This window comes from Solanum stenotomum, chromosome 1, assembly GCF_019186545.1.
Source record: "Solanum stenotomum isolate F172 chromosome 1, ASM1918654v1, whole genome shotgun sequence".
Taxonomy (NCBI): domain Eukaryota; kingdom Viridiplantae; phylum Streptophyta; class Magnoliopsida; order Solanales; family Solanaceae; genus Solanum; species Solanum stenotomum.
The window spans coordinates 88901169-88914369 of NC_064282.1; positions in this window are offsets into that span (position 1 = coordinate 88901169).

The window sequence follows — 13201 nt, forward strand, 5'->3', positions numbered from 1 at the left end:
ATATTAATTCTATTATCTTTAATCTCAAAGCTATTTATTTATGACTTTCTGATAAGTCATTTAATAAATTGATTACTTCTCCTAAACTCATTTATTCTGAAAAGTAATAATCAGATGTATTCATCTCATTTTTTACTTCATTATTGAAGTCATAATTTATTTCATATGTATAAAAATCTTCTTCAGATTTTTCTATGGTAATAATTTGTATGATTTTTTCTTTTAAATCATTATTTAAATTTTTAATTATTTGTAGTATTGTTACTAAGGTTTTATCTTCTATATACCACAAATGTTTAATCATTTTTTAGATTTTGTAAATGGCTCTGATACCATCTTGGTTGTGTTGTTCAGGTGTTGTTCAAAGAGCTGTTCAGTATATATATATATATATATATATATATATTTGTGAACCACTAGTAAAATTAATTGACGATTATTAACGAAATTTAAAACCCCCAAACTCTTAATTCTGACTTTGCCTCTTAGCCAATGAGAGAACTGCACAAGTTAACTTCATAAAACGTTATTAGAAGTATGAAATATGTGCATTTGTTTGAGCCTCGTGTAAAGTCAATATTCGAATAAAAAAAAAAAGGTAGAGAAACCAAATGTCAAATCGATAATCGACATCTTGATTATTTTCTACTATTGATTTAGCATATTTATAAATCAATAAGTTGAATTGATAATATTCAAAATCGAACGAAACCACTTGATCGATAAGCCTCCTAAGCGGGCATATTAAAAGATTATATTAGGGGTATGTTCGGTAGGGTGGAAAACATATTCTAAAAAATATTTTCCAATTTTCTTGGTTAGTCAAAATAAGAAAAATGATGTCCTTAATAAAAATAGGGAACACAAATTATACAAGTGACATTTCACATTGATTATGTCATCTCCATCTTCCGATACAACTATACAAACAGAGGTGGACCCAAAATTTGAAGACTTCGGATGCACTAAATATAATCTTTAAGCTAAATTTAAAATAAAAATAACAAAATAGAACTAATTTGATTTAACTTCACTTTTGAGAGAAAGATATGCTTGCAATTTGATAAGTACAATTAAGGAAGAACAAAGTGACAAACAACATTTGCAACAAAATCCAAACAATTAAATCCATAGATTAATCTTGTCATTATAACATCTAATCAACTTTTTAGAGTGATATTGTTGTCATCCAACATGAAAATCTAGCCAAATCACACCAAATATCGATTTGATTCAAATTTCAATTTGATTTAAATTTTTTAACCATAACGATGAATAACCCTACTTTTCAATCCATCATACTAAAAATTAGGCATGTCCCTAAAAATACATTTCGAAACAGATTCTTCACCAGTTGACGGGCAATCAATTTTTATACATAAATTAATTAAATCTCTGAAGGAAAATTTCGTCTGCCTAACTAAATTTTAAAGCCGCACAACAAATGTTATTATGCTATTTATAAGATCACAAGCTTTTAAATATTCATATTTTTTATATTAAATCAAACTAAAACAAACAAAGTGAAACGAAATAAACATATTNGATTATTTTCTTTGAAATTCCATGTGTGGATTTATAGCTTGTCGTACCCTTTTAATGTGGTTTGAATACTTGGGTTTGTTATATTCCTGGCATGACGTTGACATTTGATGACTCGAGATGCATTCTTTTAATTTTTCCTCGATCCTATTTATTGTAATCTTGGTTCCTTAGTGTATGAGTTTCTTGTTTGAGCTCCCATCTCTTTCATTGAAATAAGCTTAATTCTAGATGATGGTGTGGATGTATTTGGCTGTCATTTGCTTACTGTTAATCAGGCCATGTATATTTTGAGAGTGTTGGCAGTTAGTCGAAAACTAATTTCATTTTTTTTGTGTTTCTAGTCTCCTATTCTTAAGCTACTCCTTTTTTTTTAGAATCCAAAATGTGAGTCGGGTCATGAAATTTAGAGTTCGATTTTTCTTCTTTCACTCTTGTCCCATGTGTGTCTATCCCCGTTGAGTGGGTTATTTCATAACTTGAATCTAGGGACCACTCATCCATAGTCAATCATAACTTTTAGAGTCATTTTTTCAAGTCATTGTTTCTTTGTTCTTTAGACCTTCCCTAGGTATCAAGGTTCCAAAGATATGGCTATAGATTTTTATTTTTTTTATTTTTTTTGTGAATAGGTCTGCCAGTAGTGTAACTGTCATAGCATTTCTTATCCAAGTTGAGAGTATTTAATTTATGCAAATGGTATACTTGTGTTGTTTCTTTAAAAAGTTTATTTACCTAATGTTGAGTTATTTTTATTTTTTCTCTAAGTTCTTTTATCACTCTAAATAATTAATGTCTAGTTAATTTTGCTTACTCTAAAAAGATTCCTAAATTTGTTAAATTTGTGGCCATCTGTAATGTTAAGTCCATTGTGCACTTTGTGAAACATAAAGGGTTTGATTCGGTCCAAACACTATAGTAATTTGCTTTGATAATACTTCTCTATGTTAAGGTCTTTGGTGTATATATTTTGTTTTTATTTTATTTTCTTCTCTTTATATCATAGCAGTGTTGGTTTATGTTTATTTCCCCCTAATCCTTGTGTTTTCTTTTTTCATGTGCAATTCTCTTGTATGAGTCCATCAGACTCCCCCTTTTGCATCGTGTTGGGTTAATCAACCCAACATTCTCTTGAGTTGGACTTGGCAAAAGATCATATTAGGGAAGCTAAAATATAGTCCCGAAAACTAATGTACAAGTTTTGAAAGCAGGCTGATATACAACTTGTATACACTAAGTATACATTGATATACAGTTCAAAATGCGGAAATACTAGGCTTAAATTTGAAATACAGGTTGGAGGCGTCAGCAAGGGTCGTATACAGTTGGTATACAGTTCAATATACAGAAAAGGGGTCAAAACGTGGCCTATATCCGACAATATACACCCAATGTATACAGGGAGCCACATGAACGAAAATGGGCCAAAGCCCAATTTTCTTTGCACAGCAGGTCCAGGAAGTCAATGGGTTGAAACCCATTATTTATAGCTGGCCCATGATGGTGGGCAAAGTGGTAGACTTAGGACAGGTGGGCCAAAAGCCCAATTTAATTGGATTTGGGTCAAAATCCAACTCTAATTATTTCCTTTCCCTCCTTTACTTATTTTATTTGTATTTGACTAACACTTTGATTTTCTTATGGTTCAATTTAATTAAATTCCCGAGGAGGGTCATTTCATTTTATTTTCCAAATTAAAGTATATATATTTTAGTACTTGGCTCCTATTTTAATGTTAGTTTGGTCATTACTTAAATTATTCCCCTTTAGAAAAATTTCCCCTTGATTTATTTCCCCTTAAGATAATTAAATGACAATAATGAGTTCTTTTACTTAGTTAAAATTTCAAAATTAGTCAAAATCATTTTTAGTTAAATCGCCGGTCAACCGCGAGTTAGCGGGCATTCCGAGGGCCTAACACCTTCTCGGAATGTACATTGAACTTCGAACCCTTTTATTTTCAATTGATTTTATCTGTTTAAATCTTTTGAAAGCTTTAAGTTTTTTCTTGATTTTTTACTAAAAAATTAAGTGGCGACTCTGTTTTTTTTTTTTTGAAATTTGATTTCTCTTAAATCATAAGTTTAATCGATTTTTTGAAAACTTAGTCATTTTTCTTTTATTTATATTTTTTGAGTAAAATAATAAGAATGGTTAACACTAGAGTTTTATTGTTATTGAAATTTATTAAAAGAAAAATGTTGTTTTGTCTCTATGAATAATGGTAAAAAAAAAGGGGGCTCGGCTGGGAAGAGGAGTGTACTATGAGAGAAATTTTGCACATTTTGTTTCATGGGAAAGTGTTGTGCTGTACCAATTACCAATAAACTGTAAAAGGAAAAGAATAAAGATAAGTAAAATAAATTTGGGTTGGCTGTTTTAAAAAAAAATTAGATGGGTTTGTATTTTAGCTCATTTAATTAATGACATGAACTATTACTGTTCGCCATGTGTACACGGTGGTATGTCAAAATCAGATATGTTTTTCGTTTAAAAATAATGACATGGATGAGCACTTTCACTGTTGAACAGTACATAAATGAACCCAATTTTTAATAGATGATATAAATAGTCCTATTTTTAAAATTCGATAGTATATTTAATCATTTTTTCCCTATTTCTTATTAAATTTTGTATCAAATTAAACTAAATCAAACAAAGTAAAACGAAATAGATATATTCATATTCGTCTAAATTACTAACACAATTTCCTAATGAAAAGGAGTATATATAAGTTGAATACTACTCAGTGACCACAACAACACAACCGTGCGTGGTAGGTAGAAGCAGCAAAAGTGAATCTAGAATATTAGAGAATTTTATTATTGGATTCATTACATTTTATGATTTTTCACACATAAAATTTCAATAGTTCACATCAAAAGTATTAGGTTCAAATCGACGACCATGTTACTTTTGAATGTAATATTCGCCGGAAAACTACCGACTACCCGGCGCATTTGTAGAGATGCTACCTTTAGCCTCAATGAGGTGGCGGTGGTGAAGAACCTTCCTACTTCCGTGAACAATGTTAGGAAAATGATATCGAATGATCATTTCATCAGTAAAAACATTACTAAACCTAAAATGATGAATATTGTGGTACTCCAACAAAGGCAAATCAAACCGTCCGCCTATTTGAAGTGTTGACAGTATATTTTTGATACTTCTAATTTTCCCATCGTTGAAAGTAAGTCGTTGAGGAATATCGAGAATTTGAGTAGGAAAGGCCATGGCTTCTTGATATACACCAAGGAGCAACATAGAAAGGAACAAGGCAAAGAAGGAGGGAGCCATTAAAACTTAATTTAATTTGAAGAATAAAAAGATCATATAGTCGATAAATTAATTTTGCATGAATGTACGTGTTAGTGTAGGTCAATTTATAGTATTCATAGGAGATAGTTAGGTAGCTATAAAGTCATATTTTGACTTAAGCTCTATGTTATGGCTTATGCTATGTCTTGTTTAATATTATCTTGTTTTTATGATCAAATAAAGAGAATTATCTTGTTTTGTTCTCGAAGTAGGCCACACTAGATATACACGGCATGTGTGCGGTGGTTGTTTTTTGATGAACTTGAGAAGAATTGAAACAATTCAAAGGAGCCAGTGTTGTTGTCTGTGTGTAGGGCCATCCCCTTCTTGTAGGGGTACTAAGGTCTAAGAGAGTTTTGAGATGTTTCGATTTAATGAATTATTTCCTGTTAAAGCATCTATTATAAAATTGAAAATGAAAATCAGACATAAACTATAGACCTCGAACATGCTACTCTTGACTATGAAATGTTGAAATGTGTTTTGCAATTCCAGGCGTTGCCTCTCGTGAGCACATTTTGTTTGGAGAGTATCGAAGATCGTCTAGAAAAACATATACGTTACTAGTTGGCATGCTGTTTCTGTTTGTAGCTGCTGTTGGAATACTTATGGCATCGTCAGGACATCGAAAATAGTGTTTCGGAGACAGTTAGAACTCCATAAATCATAATGTTATTTGTACATGTTGTCAAAATTAGAAAAATGATGTCCTTAATAAAAATAGGGAACACAAATTATACAACTGACATTTCACATTGATTATGTCATCTGCATTTTCCGATACATCTATACAAGTAGAGGTGGACCCAAAATTTGAAGACTTTGAATGCACCAAATATAATTTTTAAGCTAAATTAAAAAAAAATAACAAAATAGAACTAATTTGATTTAACTTCACTTTTGAGAGAAAGATATGCTTGCAATTTGATAAGTACCTCTCCTTTAAGATCAAAAATCAAAATTTATTAAATTTGAAATTTTGTTCATGAGACAAACGAGGTCAAAAGTTCAAAATCATTCTCGTAAATCACCCCCAAAGTGGAAGGAGCATGCCATTGGTACCTAACCTTTCATAAGCTTATTGGAAATTTTTACAATGTAAATCAAACACAACTCATATATCTACATTTGCAATTTAAAGAGTAAAAAATGATGAAAAGTACTATTATGTCTCTGTAAATCAACAAAAATAAAGGGAAAATTACGATCTATGTCACGTATCATGATAAAATACTTATCAATCATTATTTATTAAAAAAAATGCAAAATTCAAAGTGGAGAAGCAAAGGTGAATTGAATGCAAATTGAATATCAACCACCATTTTAATCTAATGACACAATATATGAATCTATAATGAATTTATAATTAAGTGGATGTGTCTTGTGTCCCTACAAAGAATTTCCACACGGTATTATTCTTAAAAGCAATGGATATATTCAGATTAAAAAAGAAGTTTTTCGAAATGAAAATTTTAAAAGTCAACCTAATATCTGCAATATCTCTAATAATAGGAGGATAAAAGTTTGCATGCTAATTAAGTCAATAATAATAATAGGAGGGTCAAAGTTTTTTAAAACTTTCTTCTAGAAGAATTCTAATTGACTAAAACTAAAAAAAAATTGGGCGGGGGGGGAGGGGGGGAGTTCGGGGTAAAAAAATAAAAAAATTGAAGTTGAAAAATATTTTTTTAAAATAAGTTTTAAATTTATTTTTTTTTCAACAAAAAAAATTGTAATATGAAATTGGAGCAAAGTTTTGGAAAATGTTTTCCTTAGTTGTAGAAGGGAAGTCATTTTTCTTAAATTTGAGGAATATGAGTTGATTTGGAAAATATTTTACCCAACCAAACATGAGAAAATTGGAAAACATTTTTTTGGAAAATGTTTTCCTTCGTACCAAACACACCCTTAGACATAAAACTTTTGCGGTACCGGATAATTTGAATTGGAAAAAAAAAAAGAAAAAGAAAAGATAAATGTGTTAGAAATTTAAAGAAAAGGGAAAATTCAGAGTCAACAAACTTATCATGGATATATATTGATTTTATATATTCCTCTAAATAGAGAAATTCCATATTGTATATCTACGTTTGTAATTTAAAGGATAGGAAATGATTAAAAATACTGCTGTCTATAAATAAATAAAAGTTAATAGAGAAAATTTTCATTTATAAGGAGTGGTTTGGTGAATGTGCGGTCCAAAATCAAATCAAAATCTATAATTCGAACCAAATGCTATTGGATTGTCTATTTAACACTTTTAGATTATTATTTTTACCAAGTTATAAATCTGTAATGATTTTTATCATTTCTTTTCTGAACAGATTATAATCCAAATAATTATAATTTTACTTTTGGGTATATATAGTTACTTGACCTTAGGGTCTGAAAGATTGTGCTACTATACTTCTACTTGTTCAATTTATAAGCTTTACTAGATATAAGTGTCCGTGCTAGTACAGTTTCAATATCTATTATTTTGTGTTTTACTTTTATGTGACATAGATAGAATTTAGAAAGTCAATTAAATTTTAATATGATTTTTTAAATATTTTAAGTTGTTACTTATTGTGATTTATAGTATTTTTTTTACGTAATTTTTAAATAATACATGTTACTTCTCTTGTTCCAACTAGTACATATAGAATTTCAAGAGTCAATCAAATACTATGTTGTTAATTATTGAGATTTACAAGGTAGTTTCCAAATCAAATAATACCCTGTCTCTAATTACTGGTCCACTTTTCTTTTTTTAGTTGTCCCTAATTACTTGTCCATTTTGACAAATCAAGAAAGGACAAATTTTTTTCACCTATTATACCCTCAAGTAATTACTTTGAAAAATGTAGAACTTTTTGAAAACCTTAAGTTTTTAATTCATCCACTTCATAATTAATGAGGGTAAAATGATAAACTCACTATGTCAATAATTATTTTCTTAATAGGTGTATCAATTTAAAAGTGAACAAGTAATTAAAGACAGAGGAAGTACATATTACTTCTTTTGTTCCATTTTATGCGACACAGATAGATTAATTTTATGAATCAATTGATTTTTTTTATAACCAATCGAATTTTTTGTATGATTTAAAAAAAAAATTTAAGTTATCAATTACCATGATTTATAGTATTTTTTACGTAATTTTTAAATATATAAAAACTTTAAAAATAAGATATATAAATTAAAACGAAAGAAAAAAATGAATATATGTGAAGCTGCCACTTATATATTAGTAGGGGATATATTTAGCCTGTCACTGCAGAGGTGGAGCTAGGTGGGAGTTCATGGGTTCGGACGAACCCATTAGCTTTTTCATAGACCTTATATTTGTACTAGAAAATTAATTAATTAATTAATTATATATATATATATATATATATATATTTATTTATTTATGAACCACTAATAAAATTAATTGACGATTATTAATGAAATTTAAAATCTCCAAACTCTTAATTCTGACTTCACCTCTTAGCCAATGAGAGAACTGCACAAGTTAACTTCATAAAACGTTACTAGAAGTATGAAATATGTGCATTTGTTTGAGCCTCGTGTAAAGTCAATATTTGAATAAAAAAGAAAAGGTAGAGAAACCAAAAGTCAAATCGATAATCGACATCTTGATTATTTTTTACTATTGATTTAGTATATTTATAAATCAATAAGTTGAATTGATAATATTCAAAATCGAACGAAACCACTTGATTGATAAGCCTCCTATGCGGGCATATTTAAAGATTATATTAGGGGTATGTTTGGTAGGGTGGAAAACATATTCTAAAATATATTTTCCAATTTTCTTGGTTAGTCAAAATAAGAAAAATGATGTCCTTAATAAAAATAGGAAACACAAATTATACGAGTGACATTTCACATTGATTATGTCATCTCCATCTTCCGATACAACTATACAAATAGAGGTGGACCCAAAATTTAAAGACTTCGGATGCACCAAATATAATCTTTAAGCTAAATTTAGAATAAAAATAACAAAATAGAACTAATTTGATTTAACTTCACTTTTGAGAGAGAGATATGCTTGCAATTTGATAAGTACAATTAAGGAAGAACAAAGTGACAAACAACATTTGCAACAAAATCCAAACAATTAAATCCATAGATTAATCGTGTCATTATAACATCTAATCAACTTTTTAGAGTGATATTGTTGTCATCCAACATGAAAATCTAGCCAAATCACACCAAATATCGATTTGATTCAAATTTCAATTTGATTTAAATTTTTTAACCATAACGATGAATAACCCTACTTTTCAATCCATCATACTAAAAATTAGGCATGTCCCTAAAAATACATTTCGAAACAGATTCTTCACCAGTTGACGGGCAATCAATTTTTATACATAAATTAATTAAATCTCTGAAGGAAAATTTCGTCTGCCTAACTAAATTTTAAAGCCGCACAACAAATGTTATTATGCTATTTATAAGATCACAAGCTTTTAAATATTCATATTTTTTATATTAAATCAAACTAAAACAAACAAAGTGAAACGAAATAAACATATTCATATATGTTAGAAAAAAATTACAACATAATTTTCTAACGAAAAGGAACCCTGCCAATGTATAATTTCACGCATAGAATATTAATATTTTGCGTCAAAGCTGTATTAGCCAAAGGATTGGCTAAATATTCGCCGGAAAACTACCGACTACCCGGCGCATTTGTAGAGATGCTACCTTTGGCCTCAATGAGGTGACGGCGGCGAAGAACCTTTTGATTTCCGTGATGGATAATCCTGGTTGAAGTTGATGGAATAATACTCATAAAATTGTGAGTTTCACCTTTACTAGTTGGAGTTGATGGAACAATGTTAGAAAAAGGATATCGAATGATCAATTCATCATTAAAAACATCATTAACCCCAAAATGACAAATATTATAGAGCTTTAACAAAGGAAAATCAAACCTTCCGCCTATTTGGAGTGTTGAAAGTATATTATTTTTGATATTCCAATCATTGAAAGCATGTTGCTGAGGAATATCAAGAGCCATGGCTTCCTGATATACAGCAAGGAGCAACATGGAAAGGAACAAAGCAAAAAAGGAGGAAGCCATTATACCTATTTTCATTTGAATTTGTATGAATGAATGAATCTGAAAATAGGGTCAAATGTATTTATAGTATTTTAGTACTAGATTAGGAATAGATGGACTTTCTATAAGATCCATTTTATTAACAATATTTATCACTACTTCAGCGACTTGGTCGGTTACTCGAGATTCTAGATTATTCCATTTTATCACGTTAGCAATGGTCAGTGGTCAAATTGAGATATAATTTTTTAAAAACTTGTCATCTTATGATACGACAATAACATTAATTGCGTACCATTTGTCTTTTTGTCTACCACGTGAAGATTAAATAAATAAAAAAAGATAAGTTATGCGGCAAAGATTTCATGACTTTGAAAGCATGTTGCTGAGGAATATCAAGGGCCATGGCTTCTTGATATACAGCAAGGAACAACATGGAAAGGAACAAAGCAAAAAAGGAGGAAGCCATTATACTTATTTTCATTTGAATTTGCATGAATGAATGTGAAAATAGAATGTATTTATAGTATTATAGTACTAGATTTGAAGTTCGTAATAAGTACAACAACATTAATTGCCTATGTAATAAGTACATAATAATAAGGAAAAGTTGAATGATTCCAAAAAGTGAAGATCTTCAATTAAAAGAAAAATGAATGTGGCAATATTTCCAGTTTTCATATTTTGCTTTCCCGTATCTAAGAAAAGACAAAAACAAAAAGTAAATTTCAAAATACCATTGTCAAGTCAAATAGAATATTTTAAATCATTCAAATCCAGCTTTCTTTGTTGACTTATGTTGTTGCAGCTGTGTGGCTAAAGAATATTTAAATTGTTTCTTTTGTTTTTGCTTTTGCTCTTTCTCACTAAGACCATCTCCAACTCACCTCTATTTTACTCTCAATTTTCTATATTTATAGAGTAAAATAAACACTCCAATCTATCTCTATATCACTCGCTATTCTTTAAATTTAGAGAGGTGAATAGTAATTCTCTTTAAATTTGAAGAACTACTATTCACACTCTCTATTTCATTTTTTAATTATTTTATTATTATTTCTATTAATTTCTAATTAACATATTATTTTACATATAATGTCATTAATTAAATATCTAATATTCATACTTCTTTTTAAATGTAATATAATATTTTAAAAATATATATTATTTAATATATACTACTTTCATCCGAATTAATAGTATTTAAATTTTTTCTGATTTTCGTCGATAATATAATATAATTTTATTATTAATTTTCACTATAAAGAAGACACATAATTAAAATGATAATATGAAAATTTAATTTAAAAATACAACACATAATTTGATTTTAATTTAAATACAAGATAACAATACAATGCATAACATAATAATTTAAATACAAGATAAAATACATTACATAACATAATAATTAATTCACGATGAAACAAGAATTATGCCGAAAAGATGTTGAACGTGCATTCGAAATTTTATAATCACGTTTTGCAATTTTTGCAAGACTCTCACGTATTTGGAGAAAAGAAGTGCTACATGATATAATGACTAAATGTATTATATTGTACAACATGATATAATTGAGGATGAACGTGATCTTAATGCACCAATTGAAGATGTTGTAGAGGCTCCAACTCCAACGACAAAAATGGTGGTAGATGAAAATCTCCGGTTTGAATAACTTTTAGCTAGACATAAAAAATTAAGGACAAAAATGCTCATTTTGAACTCTGTAATGCATTAATAGAGCATTTATTGGAGCAACGTAATAATTTCAAAAAATTGAGTGTTTATGTAATTGTATTTCAGTTTTATTTGATTTTGTCCATTAATTTGTAGCTTATATAATATTTTATTGCAAGTTATGTTATTTAAAATTTAAAATAAAATATAAATTTATATTAAATAATTTTTTTTTTAAAAAAAATCATATGAAATTATATAAAGTAATTAGTGGGAAAAGGAAATAAAGAAATTATTATGAAATAAGAAAATAAAAATGAAATAGAAATAATAATATAATATAATATTGAGGAGAGAGAAAAAGAATTATTTTTAGAGAGTAAAATAAAGAATTGGATTGGAGTTGGTTGTTTGAAAAAATAGAGAACTCTATATTTGGAGAGTAAAATAGATTGTTAAACATTGTGTGATCCCTTTAAATTTATTTGTTTTTAAGTTTTGTGGTTCATTTACATACTCTCAATAGTTTATTTTGTACTATATCTTATTTTTCCTTTTTAACGCGTTTTATGTTTTAAAATAACGTATATAATAGAAATAGTATAAATTACAATAATAAAAAACTTTAATGTTATAAAAAATAATTGATTTATATTTTTTAAATTTAGTATATTTAATTAAATTAATCATAAAAATTAAAAGTACAGAATATCTTTGGACATCATGAAATGCATGTTTGAGAAAAAAGATTAATATTATAAATATTATGTCATAAAATTATAAAATATTTGACAAAAAAATAATTTATCAAGTCTAGCTTGCAATGTAAAATATCGAGTCAATACTCCTAAACAAATGAAGGTGAAAATATAACACAAGTTCTAAATTCAAAACAAAATATTTAATATAATACTCTTATGTTCATTTTCAACATAACATACATAAATATGATATAAGAGAAAATAAAAACGTAAATTCATAACTTTATTTAACAATAAATTGTACTTTAATTTAAAAATTATAATACTAACAAAACTATACTAATAATATTTTTTAGATAATATGAAAAATTGCATGGAATCACATGAAGTAAATGTTGAGAATAAAAAGGAAATGAAGTATAAATAAAAAAAATACTTTTAGAAAATGTTGGAATCATAAACATAAAAAAGAATTTAAAAAATAAAAAAAATACATTAAAAGGAAAAAAAATAAAAATAGAAATAAAAGGAAGAAATTAAAAAGTAATCAGTTTGTAATTACCAACAATTCACACCCTCTTCATGTGATTGGAGAGTGAAATTACATCCTGTCAATTACATTCAATTATCTGCTGACCAGGTAATTACATGATCAACCAAATAATACAAACAATATAATTACACTCAATTACATCAAATCTAATTACGAGCGTTCCAAACCGCCCCTACACTTCCCGACAAAATGAACGTCTTAATCTTCTTACGTATACAAGGAACAAAAAACAACAATAATGACTTTACACACGAATGCAGTTTCATATTACCTGGCGCATTTCTAGAAATGCTACCTTTGACCTTCAATGGGTATGGAGCCGTGGCCCTACCACAAAAAGGTCCACC